Source organism: Microtus pennsylvanicus, chromosome 9, assembly GCF_037038515.1.
Source record: "Microtus pennsylvanicus isolate mMicPen1 chromosome 9, mMicPen1.hap1, whole genome shotgun sequence".
Lineage (NCBI taxonomy): Eukaryota > Metazoa > Chordata > Mammalia > Rodentia > Cricetidae > Microtus > Microtus pennsylvanicus.
In genome coordinates, this window is record NC_134587.1 from 107,209,732 (window position 1) to 107,229,738 (window position 20,007).

Sequence of the window (20,007 nt, forward strand, 5' to 3'; positions counted from 1 at the left end):
TCAGCCGTCCCGGGGCCTCGTGTTCGCAGGAAGCACAGCCAAGCAGGGTTTCCTGAGCACTGGGGAGAGGAAACTCCGTAATGTACTGAGAGCCGAGGTTAAAAATAACCCCAGTATATAAAGAGCGCGGAGGGTCCCCTGCTCTTCCAGAGCTCGGCAGTCGGGCTGGACGCCCGGCCTGAGCAGGTGGCTGGGGTGTGAGGGAGGCTGAGCCCCAGCCTGGAGCCCTGGTTGGGGAAGCTAGCAGCCAAGGTCACTAGTCCCTTCCAGCCTCACAGACAGTGACGCTGTGGGGATTTCTGTGAAATAACTGTCTTCCTACCAAGAAAGAACTCAGCCTGGGCCTGGCAGTTCGAATCCCAGCTCTACCACCTCCAACCTCAATCCCCCCCCCTCGGGAATAGCAATAGCTGCTGAAGTCAGGCGGGGGACACAGGCCCACCACCATCTCAGCAGCTGGGAGATCGAGGCAGGAGGATGAAGAATTTAAAGTCACCCTTAGCTACATAGTGAATTTGAGACCAGCCTGGGCTGTGTGAGGCTATAAAATAGTAAAGCTTGTCACACACACACACACACACACACACACACATACCACTTACCAGGCTCTCAAGCCTGTGCTGGCTACTGAGACAGGTGCATCTGACCTGTGGGTTTGGGAGGTGGTGGTGGAATGGTAGATTTTGGGGTGTTTTTTTCCTTTTTCCCTGCTATTGGCTCTGTGAGTTGGGGGTCCCACTGTGGAACTGTGGCCGGTCTTGGACTTGCAGTAATTCTCCTGAACCTGAGTACCAGGCTTGTAGGTCTTAGCCACAGTGCCGGTCCCTGTTGCTACCGAATGCCCAAATTCTCAGTGTCACTCAAGCTGACCTTGAACTCAGGGATGTGAGCTCTCCTCCTGGCCCAGCCTCAAGTAGCTGGGTACACGCTTGTCAGATAGCTCGTAGTTTATGGCTTTTTGACCACACCCCCGGAACCAGGTTGCTTGCGCTGTTGAGGTTCTGAGACATGTGTAGGGGTACATGTCTGAAATCTGGCACTTGGGAGGCGGAGAGAGGTAGCCAGTCAATGCCAGGCCTGTCTGGGCAACAGAACTAGCTCTCCTCTAAAAGAAAGGAAGGAAGGAAGGAAGGAAGGAAGGAAGGAAGGAAGGAAGGAAGGAAGGAAGGAAGGAGACAAATGATCAATATTGGTCAGAAGTGACCTCAAGCGAGAGTCAACACCTGTGTGAAGATGAGTGCCGGGGTTAGCTCAAACAGAGAAACGCTGGCTAAAATCACACACCACTGTCAAATTGCTCTGTGTAGCCCTGACTGTCCTGCAACTTGCTCTGTAGACCAGGCTGCCTCGAATTCAGAGACCCACCTGCCTCTGCCTCCTAAGTGCTGGGATCAAAGGTGTGTGCCACCATCACCCGGTCTTTCCTTTTTTTTTTTCCTTGAGACAGGGTCTTTTTATGTAGACCAAGATTTCCTCAAACTTACAGAGATCTGCCTACTTTTGCTTCCTGAGCACTGGAATCAAAGGTGTGTGTTACCATGCTTGGTCATAATATGCCTTCTTCAGTGCTGAGCCATATCTCAGCCTTCCATTCTGTCTTTGGAGTCAGAGTCACTCACAAAGTCTGACACTCACCCTGGGCTAGGCGGCCAGTCAGGGAGCCCCAGGGATCCTCCTGTCTCCATCTTCCCAACCCAATGCTGGTGTGAAAGGTGAGCCACCAGACCCAGCTGTATCGTGTACTGGGGATCTGAACTCAGGTCTCCTTGTTTGTGCAGCGAGCCCTTTACTGACTGTGCAGGCTCCTTGTCCTCCCAGAAAGGATGGGGGGGACAGGAGTGGGGAGGGGAAAGACAATGTCTTCAGTTCTCTCCATAGATTCTTCCAGACAGGTCTGGTGACCAAAGATTTGTTCAGAGCCTGGGAAATATTTGAAAGTCCATTTTGATCAGATGACAAATGATCTAAATTTGTCCCCAACCCCAGGCCACCGGAAGAACAGTGAGCAAAAGACTGACCCAATGCGTAGCTCCCTGAAAGGCAGCGTGTGCAACCCGCCTCCTGCTGCTCCAAGGTCTGATTCAGCTTCCTCGCATTGAAACAGAACCTGAGGACGGAAGCACTGCTCTAAGGGACAGTGCCGCCTGAGCTACCAGATTTTCCCTCTTGATTCTTCCCAGGGCCTGGCACAGGGTAGCCACACATGAGCTGGGAGGAGTCGGTTGACCTCCATAAGGACCCTCAGTAGCTTCCCCATGTCCATCCAAGGCCAAGTGACCCAGAGCTCTGATACTTTCATTAACCCGGCGGAGTATGGTATGCACTTGCGGGAGTATGGTATGTACTTGTGGGCCCAGCTACTGGGAGAGCGGGGCAGGATTCATTGAGCCCAGGAGTTTCAGACCGACCTGGACCACACAGCCAGACTCCATCCCAAATACATGACAGAGGAAGGAGGTGGTGGATGGGTAAGTGGAAGGATGGTTGTGTAGATGGGAGGGGGTGGATGGATTTGATGGATGGTTGTGTAGATGGGAGGGTGGGTGGGTGGGTAGGCGGGTGCATGGATGGATGTCTGGGATAGAAAGACAGACTTGGTGAGTAAATGGTTAAATTCAGGGAGGAGGGAACTTTTAGGGCTTATGAAAATCTGAGTATTTTAATTTTTCTTTCTCATAAAACAGAACCTGACTGCATTGCTTGCCCAGGCTACCCTTGAACTCCGGTCTCAAGCGTCTTCCCAAGCCAGTTTCTCAAATAGCTGAAAACTCACCATAGGGTTTGGAGGGATGGCTCTGCAGTGAAGAATACAGTGCCCAGCAGAGACGCTCAGAACCGCCCGAAACGCTGGCTACAAGGAGCTGACATCTCTAGCCCCCTTGGGTATCCACATGCATTTGGAACACATACATACATATAATTAAAATTAAAAAGTCTTTATAAAAAGAAAAAATCCTGTTTTGTTTTGAAGATAAACTCATCATTCGCCCAGGAGGCTGAGGCAGGAGGATTGGGAGTTCCACATCAGCCTGGGCTACGTATGTTTTGGTAGACCCACTCCTTCAGATACAACAGAATCGGGCCAGTGAGATGGCTCAGCAGGTGACTACCACCAGGATTGACAACCTGAGTTCAGTTCCAGGGACACATGGTGGAAGGAAAGAGCAGACTCCTGAGCTGGCCTCGGACCCCCACACACGTGCTGGGCAGGCACATGCACGCTCACATTCACAGACACAATGAAATAAAAATCATTTTAAAAAAGTCACACAGAAATCTGAGCTCAGCTGAGGGTTGTCTGTGCCTCAGTTTCCCCATATACGATAAAGTCAGTGGTATTACTGACCCATCAAGTTCAAAAGTATTCTCGGGGGCTCAATCAACCTTTAGCGGAGTCTTTGGGGCTTTATTTATTTTTGTTTGTTTGTTTTAGTATTTTGAGCCAGGGTCTCACTGTGTAATCCAAGCTGTCCTGGAGCTCACTATATAGACCAGGCTGGCCTCGAACTCACAGAAATCCACCTGCCTCTGCCTCCCAAGTGCTGGAACTAAAAGTGTACACAACCACACCTGGCCACATTTAATTGTTTTATTCTATATTGTCCCACCAAATTCTCTTTCTCTGTCTCTCTCTGTAACACACACACACACACACACACACACACACCACTTTTGACTTTAGACTTTCCCATCTCTTCCGGAAAAAGGAAAAAAAAAACTCTTACTACACATAGTTTTTAAAACTGCCCTTTTTCCGTGGAAAAGTTTTTTTTTTTAACGGCTCAAGAAAAACCTGATTGTTTGGCTGGGGTCTGCAATAAACCCTAGCTATTTTAGGTGCCCGAGGGACACACCCCCGACTTGTGAAAGGAGCCATTTGTCCTTCTCTGCCACATACCGCTGTGGTGCACAGGGTGAGGGGTTCAGCTGTCAGATTGCCAGAAGAAACCTAAACTATTCCAGAACATTCCTTCCTAAGGCACAGAAATCGTTTGGGCTGCACCTCCAGTTCTGGCCAGGCAGAGTGGGGGAACAAGCGAGAGACGATGGCCGTGGGAGAAATGGGGACAACAGACTCATGGGCTGGAGCCAGTGGCGAGAGCAGCCAATGGGATCCCCAAACTAGATGGTCACCAAGCATAGGGGGGATGCACACCGTCGGCCTGGTCCTGCAAAGGCTGAGGCAAGGGATTAGCATTCAGGGTCACCTGAGGCTACATTTGAGTGTGTGTATGAGTGTGTGTGGGGGCAACCCGAACACAAGAGACCCTGTCTCAAAGCACTCCTGCCAGAGCTTGGTAGTTTAGGCTTGTTACCCCAGCATTCAGGAGACTGAGGCAGAAGGATTGCTGTGAGTAAGGGATCAACCTAGACTATATAGAGAGTTAGAGTCCAGCCTGGGCTACTAAAGAACCCCCCCATCAGAAAAGTAAACAAACAAACAAAAAAAGTAAAGACACACACAGTGTTGGGATTGAACTCGGGGACTCTGCCACTTTCTACTATAGCTGCACACACAAAATAAAATGTAGATTATAGGTTTTTTAAAAAAAAATAGTAAAAAAACTCAAAGTTGCCGGGCGATGGTGGCGCATGCCTTTAATCCCAGCACTCGGGAGGCAGAGGCAGGCGGATCTCTGTGAGTTCGAGACCAGCCTGGTCTACAGAGCTAGTTCCAGGACAGGCTCCAAAACCACAGAGAAACCCTGTCTCGAAAAACCAAAAAAAAAAAAAAAAAAACCTCAAAGTTACTCAACCTGCCAACAGTTTTCTGTTTCATTTTCCTTTTATTTCCCTCTCAAATAGCATGTTTTTCCACTCCCAAAGGCACGGGTAGATCTTGCCCTGGCTTTCAAACATAGTGTTCCAATGGGAACCTGTAAACAGCCCCTCCCTACAGTTGGGAGTTTAGATGACGCCAGAAAATCTTCTATTAGAAGGGGGAGGCAGGATTTTCCAAAAATCAGCTCAGAACTTACGCAAGAGGCAAGAGAGTTTGTGTAGCCAGCACTGGAGACGCTCAGGCTTCGCCCAGCTGCCCCAGAGAGTAGTGGGACCGGCAGTGGAGTAGGGAGGCCAGAGCTGGGGAGGTGCTAGATAGTCTCAGTCATCACAAGTTCCAGCCACTGGGACCCAAAACGCTGTGCTGGCTGCAGTTCAGGTTGTCAGGGTCACTTTAGCTTTTCTCTTGCTTTTTTTTCAGTGCTGGAGATGGAACCCAGGATCTGCGCAAACCTGGCCTGTGTTCTACCCGAATCAAAACCCCAGCCCCTCACTGGGGGATCCTAGGCAGAGACTCCACCCCTGAGCCACACCTCAGCCCCTCACTGGGGATTCTAGGCAGGGGCTCCACCCCTAAACTTGGAAACCTCACTGTAAATTGGAGAAAAAGGTAGACTAAGTGTGCCCATTAAGAGAAAATAAGGAGTCAGGTGGTGGTGGCGCAGGCCTTTAATCCCAGCACTCAGGAGGCAGAGGCAGGTGGATCTCTATGAGTCTGAGGTCAGTCTGGTCTACAGAGGGAACTCCAGGACAGCCAGGACTTGAAAAGCCGAGGAGAGAGAAAGACGGAGACAGCATCAGGAACATGCTTGCCCTTCCAACACTCTGGAAGTCTAAGGCAAAAGCATTGTCTGTGTGAGTTGGACTACAACACAGGTCGGTTTGCTCACCCCTTGGTGGGGTTACATCGGAAGATCAACTCTTGCTCTTGGCCAGTCTTACCTGTAAGCTGAACAAGATCCGGGTATGGTGGCAATACTGTAATTCCAAGTATTCAGAGGCTATGGGTGACTGTATGGTCCAGGCTAACCTGGGCTATATAGCAAGATCTTGTCTCAAAAGAGGAGAATTGCACTTGGGAGAGAAATCTATATTCACACAAAAGAAATGTCCAGGAGTGTTCTTAGCCATGTTATTCATGGTCAGGAAATAAGAAACACCATGTCTCCTCCATGGATGGACTGTGGCTACCCATGATCTGCCCTCTGGACATCTGTGGCCCACCACAATCTGAAAATATCAAACGGAAAGCTACAGAAACAAAAATTCTTATTACTTTTCCTATTGTAGGTGTACGAGTATGAGATGTGTCCCACGCATGTCTGCATGGGTGCAGCACAGGTGTGGAAGCCAGAGCTGATGCTTCCTCGTTCACCCTCCACGGTACACACTGAGGCAAGGTCTCCTGCTGAAACCGGGGCTCGCCTGTTCCAACTGGCCAGCTTGCACCGGGAATCCCTGTCTGTCTCTGTCTCCAGAGTCTGGATGGCAGGTGTCTGCCACGCCTGCCTGGCACTTACATTGGTGCCAGGGATCTGTGACCTGGTTCTTATATCTGTGCAGTAAACACTTGCTGGACCCTCCTCAGCCCAGTTCCTAAGTTTTTTTTGGGAGAAGAAGATTATTTATTTATTGTTTTATGTATATATGTGTTTTGCCTGCATGTATGTCTGTGCACCACATGTGTGCAGTGCCCGGAGGCCAGAAAAGGACATCAGATCCCCTTGATCTAGAGTTACAGATGTTGTGAGGGGCCGTGTGGGTGCTGGGAACCAAACCCAGGTCTTCTGGAAGAGCAGCCAGGGCTCTGACCACTGGCCACTCTCCCCAGACCCTGACTTCTAAGTTTGTTTTGTTCTGTTTTATTTTTGAGACAGGGTTTCTTTGTATAGTACTGGCTATTCTGGAGCTCAGTTTATAGACCAGGCTGGCCCCAAACTCACAGAGATCTGCCTGCCTCTGCATCCCGAGTGCTGGGGTTAAAGGTGTGCCGCCACCACCACGCGGCTGTTTCCAGAGTTTTTAATAACAAATGATCCAGCATAATGTTATAACTCTAGCTTATTATTAACGATTGTTATTTTTGTACTGAATAATATACACATTAAATTCTTTATTTGTGCCTGAAGTCCAGAAGAGTGCATCAAATCTCCTGGGGCTGGAGATACAGGTGGTTTTCGGACTCCAAATGTGTGTGCTGGGAACCAAAGGTTGGCCAGCTAGAAAGGTAACACACTAACCGCTGAGTCATTTGAGCCATTATTTCAGCCCCACAAATGTCTATTGTTCACACACACACACACACGCGCGTGCATGCACATGCATGCGCACACACACGCACACACACACATACACACATATATACATACATACACATATACATATACACACACACGCACACGCACACACACGGGAATGCGGTACATGCAGCTTCTGGCAGTGCCGATGGCTCTAGAACACTTTGAACACTATAGTGGGACTGCTGCTAGCTTTTTGATGGAATACCGTACAGCAGGAGGGAGAAGGAAACTTGCCTGCTGCATCCAGAGCAAGGAGAAAGCTGTGTAGTGTGACATTGAGGAGAGGAGACGGACGTGGATACAGTGTCCCTGGGGTCCCAGGCTTGGAAGTCAACATTGAGACAGCTCTGGTGACAGCTCTGGACTCCTGCCTTGGCGTTACTAAGGCGTGGCTCTGTTCTCAGGCAGCCCCGTAGACTAAGACCATGAACCTACATAAAAAGTGAGAAAGACGGCTGCAAGCACCTGCGTCTGTAACCCCAGCACCTCCACTGGGAGACGGAAGATAGTGACGGGAGAATCAGCTCCAAAGCTGGCTTCTGACCACCACATGCACTGTGGTGTGTGGTGGTGGTGGTGGTGTGTGTGTGTGTGTACGCGTGCACAATCAGGGTGTTGGAGGGCTCCCTCCAGCTTAGCTGTCCCTGAGGACAGTGTGACCAAGCACTCAACATGCACCAAGTCCAGAGATCCCCATGGCCACCCTCTCCACCCTCCGAAGTATTAAGTGGGAGTCTAGGATGGACCAAGTCCATGAGCTAGAGTAGACATAGAAGATAGATTAGCATCCAGGCTAAGGAAGTTTATTTATTTGTTTATAAAGACAGGGTCTCACTATGTAGCCCTTAAGTAGCCTGAAATTCATTATGTAGACAAGACTGGCCTCGAGCTCACAGAGATCCTCCTGTCTCTGCCTCCTGAGTGCTGGGATTAAAGGTGTGCACTGCCACCACTGCCCGGCTTAATTTAATTTTTTAAAAGATAATCTCAAGGTGTAGTTTATGTTGTCCTGGAACTTGTGGCAATCCTCCTGTCTCATGAATCCTGGGATGACAGGCAAGCCACTATACCTGGCTGACCGTCGGTTTTTGTTCTTACTAGGTCCAAAGGGACCCACTTTGAACAGCTGCTGAGGGACAGGCTGGCAGCAGACCAGAGTTCCAGACAAGAGGACGAGCTGGCTCCACCCTCTGACTCAGGGTAAGCACAGTGTGGAGACGCTGTATATACAAGGTGGTGACTGTCAGGAGAGGCTGTGTGGTGTGGCGGTCAGTTCCCAGATACACCTACCATGATGGGCACTGGAGTAACTCACAGTGGCCATCAGGGCCATTGCTACCTTCAAGGGAGTCACTATGGGAGGTTTCAGGTCAGAACTACACAGAGAAACCCTGTCTTAAAAAACAAAAAAACAACAAACAAAATTAAATTAAAAGGGGCCAGCAAGCTGTCTCGGCAGGTAAAGATGCTTGCTGCCAAGTGACCACCTAAGCTCGATCCCTGAAACCCATGTGGAAGAAGAGAATAGACTCTTCAAAGTTGCCCTCTGACCTCCTCATGTGTGCATGCACACACACACACTGAAAGAATAGATAAATTAATTTCTTAAAATAGACAATTCCGGGCTGGAGAGATAGCTCAGGGTTAGGAGTACTCGCTGCTCACGGAGGACCTGAGTGTAGCTCTCAGCATCCACATCTGGCGGGCCCACAACCACCTGTGACTCCAGCCTCGGGGGGTTAGACTCCTCTCTGACTCTGTGCACACAGATCTGACACATATAGAGGATCAAAACAGCTAGGGCTGATGGCAAGCGTCTAGAATCCCAACACTGGGGAAGCAGATAGGCAAAAATGCATAGTGAGATTGTCTTAACAACAACAAAAACCCTAAAAAATTAAATTAAAAATTTAAAAATATAGAAAATCCAACCAGCACCTGTTTAATTCCTCTACATTCCATCTTCCAGGAACCCCAACCTCCCAGTCACTCCTCAGGCTGTCCCAGCTCCTGGCAGCCCCTCATCTGCTTCTTGTCTCTGGGAATCGGCGTTTGGCATTAGTGGGGTCACAAAGACACCATGGCCCTTCTGTGTCCGGGTACTGTTCCTCAGTTTCAGTCTTTCAGGGTCCATGAAGAGTACAGTGTGAGTTGGTGCTTTGTTCTTTCTCATAGCTGCAGTGTTCCCTTGGGGAGCGGACCCCACATTCTGGCTGTTGTGACATTGCTGCCCTGGGCATCTGGGGTGTGTGTGTGCGTGTGTGATTATCTGAGTATGAGAGGGATGTGTGTGTATGTGTGTGCGCACGCGCCCATGCACCTCAGTCCGCAAGAGCATGGCTGCACATATTGGAGTGCCTCTGTCAGCCCTTTGAAGGCTCTAGATGCTTTCCTAACGGCAGCCCCACTATGCACTCCCACCAGCACTGAACACGTGTGGAAGTCCTCCCTCCACACACACACTGAACACGTGTGGAAGTCCTCCCTCCACACACACACTGAACACGTGTGGAAGTCCTCCCTCACTGAACACTGAACACGTGTGTAAGTTTTCCCTCACTGAACACTGAACAGGTGTGCAAGTCCTCCCTCCACACAAACACTGAACATGTGTGCAAGTCCTCCCTCCACACTAACACTGAACACGTGTGCAAGTCCTCCCTCCACACACTGAACACGTGTGCAAGTCCTCCCTCCACACGAACACTGAACACGTGTGCAAGTCCTCCCTCCACACACACACTGAACACGTGTGCAAGTCCTCCCTCACACGAACACTGAAACGTGTGCAAGTCCTCCCTCCACACTAACACTGAACACGTGTGCAAGTCCTCCCTCCACACGAACACTGAACACGTGTGCAAGTCCTCCCTCCACACACTGAACACGTGTGCAAGTCCTCCCTCCACACAAACACTGAACACGTGTGCAAGTCCTCCCTCCACACTAACACTGAACACGTGTGCAAGTCCTCCCTCCACACGAACACTGAACACGTGTGCAAGTCCTCCCTCCACACACTGAACACGTGTGCAAGTCCTCCCTCCACACTAACACTGAACACGTGTGCAAGTCCTCCCTCCACACTAACACTGAACACGTGTGCAAGTCCTCCCTCCACACTAACACTGAACACGTGTGCAAGTCCTCCCTCCACACACTGAACACGTGTGCAAGTCCTCCCTCCACACACACACTGAACACGTGTGCAAGTCCTCCCTCCACACTAACACTGAACACGTGTGCAAGTCCTCCCTCCACACTAACACTGAACACGTGTGCAAGTCCTCCCTCCACACTAACACTGAACACGTGTGCAAGTCCTCCCTCCACACAAACACTTACTTTCCATTTTTTCTTAATATGTAGTAGTTCTTTCGTTTGTTTTTGAGGCAGGGTTTCTCTGTGTAGACAGGCTGGCTTGTCTGGCTCCGAATACTGGGATTAAAGGCATGTACCACCACCACTCAGGTTAATTTTTTTTTTACAATTTTTAATTTCTTGTGGGGGTGGTAGGTGGCCCAGCGTGTGTCTCGATCCACATGTGGAGGCTGGAGGACAACTGTCAGGCTTGGCCACAAGTGCCCTTACACTCTGAGCCAGCTCTGCGTTTTGTTTGTAAGACGGTGTCTCCCTGTGTAGCCCTGGCAAGCATGAAGCTAGATATAGACCAGGCTGGCCTCGAACTTACAGAGTGCTGGGATTAAAGGTGTGCACCACTGCTCCCATTTTTGTTGTTCAATTATTCTGTGTATGTGGATGTTTTGCCTGCGTGTATGTCTATTAACTGTGCCTGGTGCCCATGGAAACCAGAAGGGGATGTTAACTCCCCTGGGCCCGGAGTTACAGACGTTTGCGAGCCACCATGTGGGTTCTGGGATCCCAGTCTAAGTTCTCTCCAAGAGCAGCCCGTGCTCTTAACCTCAGAGTCAGCTCTCCAGCGACTGTGTTTGATCCTGGGCGGGCCTGGGATTCCTACGTGGTGGGGTCACAGCCTTGAGCATCACACCCAGAGGACCTGTCTACCCAGCTGGAGTTTCTGTATGTGGCGTATGTACGTGTGTGTCTTCCTGTGTGTACAGTTTCTGTATGTGGTGCATGCCTCTGTGTGTCTTCCTGTGTGTGCAGTTTCTGTATGTGGTGCATGCCTCTGTGTGTGTCTTCCTGTGTGTGCAGTTTCTGTATGTGGTGTATGCACGTGTGTGTCTTCCTGTGTGTGCAGTTTCTGTATGTGGTGTATGCACGTGTGTGTCTTCCTGTGTGTGCAGTTTCTGTATGTGGTGTATGCACGTGTGTGTCTTCCTGTGTGTGCAGTTTCTGTATGTGGTGCATGCCTGTATATGTCTTTTGTGTGTGCAGTTTCTTTATGTGGTGTGTGTTTTCCTGTGTGTGCAGTTTCTGTATGTGGTGTATGCACGTGTATGTCTTCCTGTGTGTGCAGTTTCTGTATGTGGTGTATGCACGTGTATGTTTTCCTGCGTGTGTGCACCTGTGGAGGCAGATGTCAGCGTTGGGCATGGCCTGCATGTGGGCACATGGGCTTGGCTGTGTGTGGAGCTCAAGGGGGGTGTCTGCGTTTTTCCCTTTGTGTCTCTGGAGACTTCACTAAGCCATGCTGCTCAATCTGTTACTTTTTTTTTTTTGGTTTTTCAAGACAGGGTTTCTCTGTGGTTTTGGAGCCTGTCCTGGAACTATCTCTTGTAGACCAGGCTGGTCTAGAACTCACAGAGATCCGCCTGCCTCTGCCTCCCGAGTGCTGGGATTAAAGGTGTGCGCCACCACCGCCCGGCTCTGTTACATTTTTTGAGACCAGGTCACTTACTTGCCTGGGGCTTGCTGACAGCTAGGGTGGCTGGCTACTAAGCCCCAGCAATCCCCCAGCCTCTGCCTCCCATTGCTGGGGTTATGGGTGTGCACCATCATGTCTGGATTTTTATGTGGGTGCTGGGGTACAAACCTTATATATATATACACAGTAAGCTCACTTACCTACTGAACCGTCTCCTGGCCTCTGAGCTGTCCACTTTTTATTTTTGTTAGATTGTTTTATCTATCTATCTACCTACCTACGTATCTATCCATCTATCGTGTGTGTGTGTGTGTGTGTGCTCACTGGGACCCTGTGGGGGCAGAGCAGGGCTAGTGGATCCTCTGGAGCTACAGTCGCAGGGGTCGTGCACTTCCTGACCTCTGAGCACATCAAGGGCTCCGAACTGCTGAGCCATCTCTCCAGCCCCTATAATCTGCTTTAAAAATGGCTAATTTTGGCTGGGCATGGTGGCACTTGCCTTTAATCCCAGCACTCAGGAGACAGAGGAAGGTGGATCTCAGAGTTCAAGGCCAGCCTGGTCTACAAGAGCTAGTTCCAGGACAGACTCCAAAGCTACAGAGAAACCCTGTGTTGAAAAAAAGGGGGAAAAAATCTGGAAATACACTAATCACAGGGTCCAGCTGTACCCACAGGCCTCCACAGCCTACTCTAGAGACTACTCCCAACAGCCAGGAGATGCGCATGGCCTGCATGCCCTTTAGCTGCCGAGCAGATAAGGGACACATGGTACATTTATACAGTGGAAAGTTACTCAGCTGGAGAGAAAGATGAACTCATGAAGCTTTCTGGAAAGTGGATGGTGCTAAAAGTTCTGGTTAAGTGAAATAAAGCCCGGCTCAAATAGCTCAGCCTTTTCTTACAGACAGAACCGACTTCAACTGATAAATGCGTGTAGGTCGTGAGGGCAGAAAGGGGACCCCAGAGGGAGAGAGGAGACGGGGATCAACAGAAGGGGGCAGGAGGGACGGCCTTAACATGGAAACTTACCACATGTTTAGGCACCTGGGAAGTGGAGGTAATTCCTGCCAAAAGTAAAGAATTAAAGGAATAAATTTTAAAATACAGCTTTTATATTGGGGGCACACCAACATGAGCTTGTAGGGGTCGCGGGGACTGAACTCGGTCACCACGTTTGCTTAGCTATAGCACCTTTACTGCTGAGACATCTCAGCTGGGCAAAAAATAAGTTTGTTGTTTTCAATGTTTATTATTTTTATTTAGTGTGTGAGTGTTTTGCCTGCATATATGTGTAAGTATAGTGTCCAGGGAATGTCAGAATAGGATATCCAAAACCCTGGAATTTGAGTTATAGGTAGCTGTGAGCTACAATGTGGGTGCTGGGAATCAAACCTGGGTTCCCTGAAAGAACAGTGAGTGCCCTTAACCACTGAGCCAGCTCTCCAGCCCCCATAATATATTTTAAAAAGAGAAGGAAAGACATCTCAGGGCAAAGGTCAGGTGTAGTGAGGCAGGAGGATGAGGAGTTCGAATTCATGGAGAACCTGGACTACAGCAGACCCTGTTTCACAGGACAAGGAGGAGGCATTTAAAACAGAAATGTCCAGAAACGAGCAGAAGCCCTCAGCGTGCCTCTTGGGGACTATGCTCAGGTCCCACATTCCTCCACAGCTGTACCAGAAGCTCCTGCCCCTGTCCTGTGTGGGGTGGCACTTGGCCAGGCCTGCCCGCTGAGCTGTCTGGGCACTCAGCCAACATTTCCTCAGGGCGCCATCTCTCCTGGGGACAAGCCAGGTGTAACAGGCACTGGTGACTCAAGCCCTGGCAGTGCGCCCTGCACATCGTCTGAGTCAGCTCCCCACACGTGATGCCGCTCCTCAGTTACTGAGACATTATTTGTGGTAAACACTACGGATCACCCAGCAAGTGTCCCGGCGAACTGGGACAAAAGTAGAAGCTTTTCCTAAATGCCTCCTGAGAGATCTGTGACAAGGATAGCAAGGGGGTGGTGGCCCCCAGCCTGCAATTGCTAGGAATTGAGCCCAGTCTCCAGCTGTGACACCACTAGGCCAGGTCACCTCCAGAGGTGAAAAAAAGGTCCTGGTATCTGGGGAATGGAGGCCTGGAAATGGGGCTGGAAAACCCTGTCGGGGATCCCCGTATGGCCCCCCACCTTCCTACTGCCTGTTCTGGGTGAACTCAACCACTCTGCTGTCTTCTGCTAAGAGAAGGAGAATTTGGTAATGATTTTGGTGGCCATCATCTGTATTAGAAAGGCTGAAGCAGGAGGATTGTCACAACTTCAAGGCCAGCATAGGCTACAAATTAATGCTCAATCTCAAAAACAAAAGCCGCTGCTAGCGAGATGGCTCAGAGGATAAACTGCTTGTCATAAAAGTTTCATGACCTGAGTCTGTGCCTGGAACCCACACACAGGTGAAAAGAGAGAGGTGACTCCTACAGATTTTCTCTGACCTCCACATGGAAGACAATCACAGACATCCGTTCACAATACACACACATTCACACACACACACACACACACACACACACACACACACACACATCTACACACACACACATCCGTTCACAATCACACACATTCACACACACACACATCTACACACACACATCCGTTCACAATCACACACATTCACACACACATCTGCTCACACACACATCCATTCACAATCACACACATTCACACACACATCTACACACACACACATCCGTTCACAATCACACACATTCACACACACACATTCACACACACACATCTACACACACACATCCGTTCACAATCACACACATTCACACACACACATTCACACACACACATCTACACACACACATCCGTTCACAATCACACACATTCACACACACACATTCACACACACACATCTACACACACACATCCGTTCACAATCACACACATTCACACACACATCTGCTCACACACACATCTGTTCACAATCACACACATTCACACACACACATCTACACACACACATCCGTTCACAATCACACACATTCACATACGCACATCTGCTCACACACATCCGTTCACAATCACACACATTCATATACATACACTTGCTCACACATCTGTTCACAATACGCACACATTCACATACACAATCTACACACACACACACTTGCAGTTGCACACAATAAAACAGGGGAAAGACATCTGTTTCAATTTAGACCCCCTGCTGTGTTCCTGTCACCCCAGCATCGGGGAAGCCATGGTAGGAAGACAGAGGCCAGCCTGGGCTGCAGTGAGCCTCTACAAAAATAAAAGACCACCGCTGGGTGTCTGGGCTACATAAGGATCACTACCTAAAAAGAATAATAAAAAGAATGAGTGAATGAATGAGGAACAATAAATAAAAAGTAAGGAACTGAGCTGCAGGTGTGGTAGGATTAAATCCCAGCTCTCAGAAGGCAGAAGCGGACAGATTTCTGTGAGTTCCGGAACAGTCAAGGCCAAATAGTGTTTCAAAGATAGATAGATAGATAGATAGATAGATAGATAGATAGATAGATAGATAGATAGATAGATACGTACATACGTACATACATACATACATGAATGGAAGAGATAGATAGATAGATAGATAGATAGATAGATAGATAGATAGATAGATAGATAGATAGATAGATAGATAGAGATGGATGGAGATAGGCAGACTAGGAAGACAGATCAGTAGTAGTAAATTATTTGCCACAACAGTATGAGAAGCCTTGTGCCATCCCCAGCACCCATGTAAAAAGCCAGATGTGTTGGTGCATGCAAGGTTGCAGAGGCAGAGACCTGAGAGTCCTGGAGGTAGCTGCCCAGCCGGCCTGGCCCAGTCAGTGAGCTCCAGGTCCAGTGAGAGGCCGTGCCTCCAAAGACAAGGTGGAGAGCTATTGATTGACATCTGGTGACCCCTGGCCTCCATGTACACACACAGATCATAGCTGAATGTGGCCATGCTTACCTGGAACCCCGATACTGGGGAAGGCAGAGGCAGGGACAGCCCACAAGGGTAAGGCTAGGCTGCACTTCCGTATTGCTGATGTCAGCTGCTAACATAGCAGCCCCTGAGCACATCTGTGAAGGATTATCTTGATGGTGGCTTTAACTGAGGTGGGCGGCACCATTCCCTGTGTCGCCCCCCTGGATGACAGAAGCTGTAGAGCTCGGCAGCCCCTTTCACCCTGCAATGTGACCCTCTACCTCAAACAGCTGCTGCACTGGTGTCCCCATATGGTGACTGCACCCTCAGACTGCAGCCGGAACAAAGCTTGCTGTCGGGCTGCTTTGGGAGGGTGATTTATCAGAGCAAGAACACAGACAACTGAGAGCCTAATAGTGAGACCTGCGTCAAAAACAAAAAGATGACAGGTAGGTGGGTAGACGGTTGATAGATGCGTGACCGACAGGTACAGATGGTTGACGGACAAATGATAGGAGGGTGTGGTGGCGTACTCATTTAACCCCAGCACTCAGGAAGCAGAAGCAGGAGGATCTCTGTGAGTTTGAGCTCAGCCTGGTTTACACACTGAGTTCTAGGTAAGCCTGGTCTACCCAAAAAGACCTTGTCTCAAAAGAAAACAGATAGGTGGTAAGTAGATGATTGACAGATGATAGCCAGCTCTCTGTCAGCAGTAAGCTGAAGCTGGCGCCTGTACCTTCACAGGCAGGTGTGTGCCATCTGCTCTTCCTGCCTGCTGAGCAAGACCCTTCACCAAGCCCACCGTCACACTCACAGCCCGGCCTGAGGCTGCCTCCCAGGCCCCGGTTCCCTCCACCTCCCCGCGCAGCCTCATTTGTGTCCTGTGAGCTGGTGGCCAGGACGCTGCCATGGCATGGACATACCCACACGAGGCCCATGAGAGCTAGCACAGCATCTATTAAATGTACTTTGAGAGGCAACAGCATTGGTGAGTACTGAAGATCTGGAGACTAAAGGCTACCGGGCGCACTTCCCCACTGAGCCCAGGCAGACGGGGTTGGGATTCACTCTTGTCCACCATATGGCATCTTCCAAGGCGACTTAGTCCTTGGAAGATGAAGCCATGAGTGGGGGTGTGGCGCCGTGCCAAGGAAACACGTTTATACTAGCTGAGATTTGGCTGTCATAGAATGCCTCTTGTAGCTCAGGGTTTCCTACCCCAGGCAGTTGTGAGCTGCATGACTTGGAAGCAAGGAACCGAACTTGGTCCTCCTCAGGAGCAACAAGTGATCTTAACTGCCAAACTGCCCCTCCAGCCCTTTTCTTGTTTGGGGGGCAGGACGTCAGTATGTAAACTCCAGCCTGGCGTCAAACTCAGGCCCAACCTCTTGTCTCAGCCTCCCAAATTCTGGATGACAGCTGAGCCCGGCAAACATGAATGCCATGAACACACGCGGCTTGGGCATCAGCCCCGCTGGGGGATGAGGAACCCTAGAGTCCACTGCATGTATGAAGATGAGATTCGATGAGAAAGCACACGGTACTGCTCAGTGCCAGGCTCTGCATAAAGTAGGTGATCAACAAATCATGCAAACATCCCCAAGTGGGTCGTGCGTATTCACGAGACTGAAGCTTGTGTGGAAGAGACAGGATCTGACCAGAGCCCAGAAGGGCGTGGGGCAGGGTGCAGGTCACCCCAGCAACGAGAGTACGCTTGCCAGGCATTTGAAAAGCCCGGGGTCCATCCTAGCACTCTGGAGGTTGAAGGAGGAAGAGTAGGAGGGTAAGGTCATCCTTGGGGCATAGGTTGAGGCTAGCCTGGGCTACATGAGAACCTGTCTCAGACAGACATAAATAAGGAAGTACCAGAAACAATGACAACTGGACAGTGGCTTTTCTCACAGCATTTTGCTACAAGAGCCAAGGACAAGAAGTCCATTTTCCTAAAGTTGGGCCTGGGACACACATCTGCCATCCTTGCACCCAGGAGGCCCAGGGGTCAAAAGCACTGAGTGAGCAATGGAGGCAAGGGCAGCCTGTGTAGCAGGGAGAGTTCCAGAACCACACATCTCAAGATGAGGTAGAGGGGCAGGGAGAGGAGGAAAAGCAGGATCAAACTTTGTGTTTTGTAGACCTGAGTGTCCTAGAACTCACTCAAAGAGTTCCTCCTGCCTCTGCTCGGAGTGCTGGGATTAAAGGTGTGCACCACCACCACTGGAAAGCACTTCCAGTAAAAGAAACTCAGCAGTCGCAAACTTCCCAGCAGCCCCCAAGCCTGCGCAGGAAACACTCAGTCCTTGGCTGGCGTGCCCTCCTCTGCCTCTGCTGTCACTGTGATCCCTCCAGGGCGTTCAGAAGGTCTTGGAAGCTCAGCTGTATTTTATGTGACGTCTTACTGGGCGCATTCCTGAGTGCTTGCTCTCAGGGATTTGAGCCAACTGCACACAATAACAATTTTGGAGAAAACAGCTGGTGGAGAGAAGGGCGGTCTAGAATCCAGCTGTGGAAAAAAATGAACGGAACCTAGAAATGGCCAGGAGCCAGAAACAGGGGATCATGGGCTCCTACAATGACAAAGACTAAACACACACGCAGAGTTTGAGACTACCGAGGATATAGACCATGTATTTCTTTAGTTCAGTCTACATGTCTTCTGGGTATCAGCATTTATTTCTAGCCCAGATTTTGAAACTTGTAGGTTTTCTTGAGTCCCATGAAGACAGCCTGGCAAAGCTACATGCATACTGCTTAGTCAATCCTTCACTCAATGCAGACATCACTAGTCAATCACAGATCACAGACACAGCCAATCAAACAGCACTGATTTATAGGCCTGAACCTAAAGGAGTGCAGTGTTCATGGCTCACAGCTGGGAAGGATCTCAGTCATACAGATCCAGCCCCTCAATAAACAAATAAATATAATAATAAATACATTGTACCTGGTATTTGGTGATTGTAGCAGTTGAGGAGTAGGAGACAGAGGAGCAGGCAGCTCTCTGAGATTTAGGCCACATTGCTCTCCATAGCAAGTTCTGCCCCAGACCTTGTCTAAACAATCAAAACCCCAGAAAACATTGCACACATGTGACATTCTCAAAAATAAAGATTCTAGAATACTAAGCACAATTTAACGAAAATAATAATGTTTGATAAGACCCAGCTCAATGATTGACTACACTGCCCGTGCTGTCCTAGCCATGGTGACCAAGTATAAACAGAAGGGGCCATGAGAGTGAGGGCATCCCATGGAGAGAGGGGTGTGGGGCAGACCCGGAGCTGATCCCCACGCTGAGGAATCTCAAGGACACTAACAGAGGTCTCCTCCATTTACCTACCTGGCACCTCCTTTGGGCTTCTGAGTTCTCTTTTCTCTCTCTCTCTCTCTCTCTCTCTCTCTCTCTCTCTCTCTCTCTCTCTCTCTCTCTCTCTTGGCGAAAGGGTCTCATGTAGCTCAGGCTGGCCTGGACCCTACTGCTTCCATCTCTCCAGTGCTGGGGTGACAGGTGGCCACCACAGCAACCTGAGCTGCTGCTTTCAGAAGGCCACATTTATTTCGTGTTCCTGTATGCAAACATGTTTGTGTGTGTGCACGCCATGGTGCGCAGGGAGGGGACTCAGGACCACTTATGGGAGGCCTTCCTCTCCCTTCACCGCATGGGCTCCAGGGATGCACGCAGGTGCTCAGCCTTCCCCAATAGGCCGTCTTACCAGTTCTGATTTGCTGTTTGTGGAGACCAGATCTCTCTCTCATTCTGTTGCCTAGATTTGCCTTGAACTCATGGCCATCCCCCTGCCTCAACTCTTGAAGGGCAGGGATTCTAGACTCCTGGGACACCTTGAGCATCTGTGTGGGTATTTCAGAACTGCCTCTGTGGGTGCCCCTCAGAGCTGCACAGCTTCTCTGAGACATAGGGCTGTTGATCTGACTTCAATCCCAGGGCATCTCCTCATCTAGAGATAATCAAGGGGCACACAATGGGGGCTGCAGAGATGGCTCAGCCCCTAAGAGCTCTGGCTGCTCTTCCAGAGGACCCAGGTTCAATTCTCAGCACCCACATGGCAGCTCATAGCTGTCTGCAACTCCAGTCCCAGGGGATCCAATGCCTTCTTCTTAGGATACTACACACAGTGCACAGACATACACGCAGCAAAACATCTATACACATAAAGTAAATCCATGCTTTTTGTTTGTT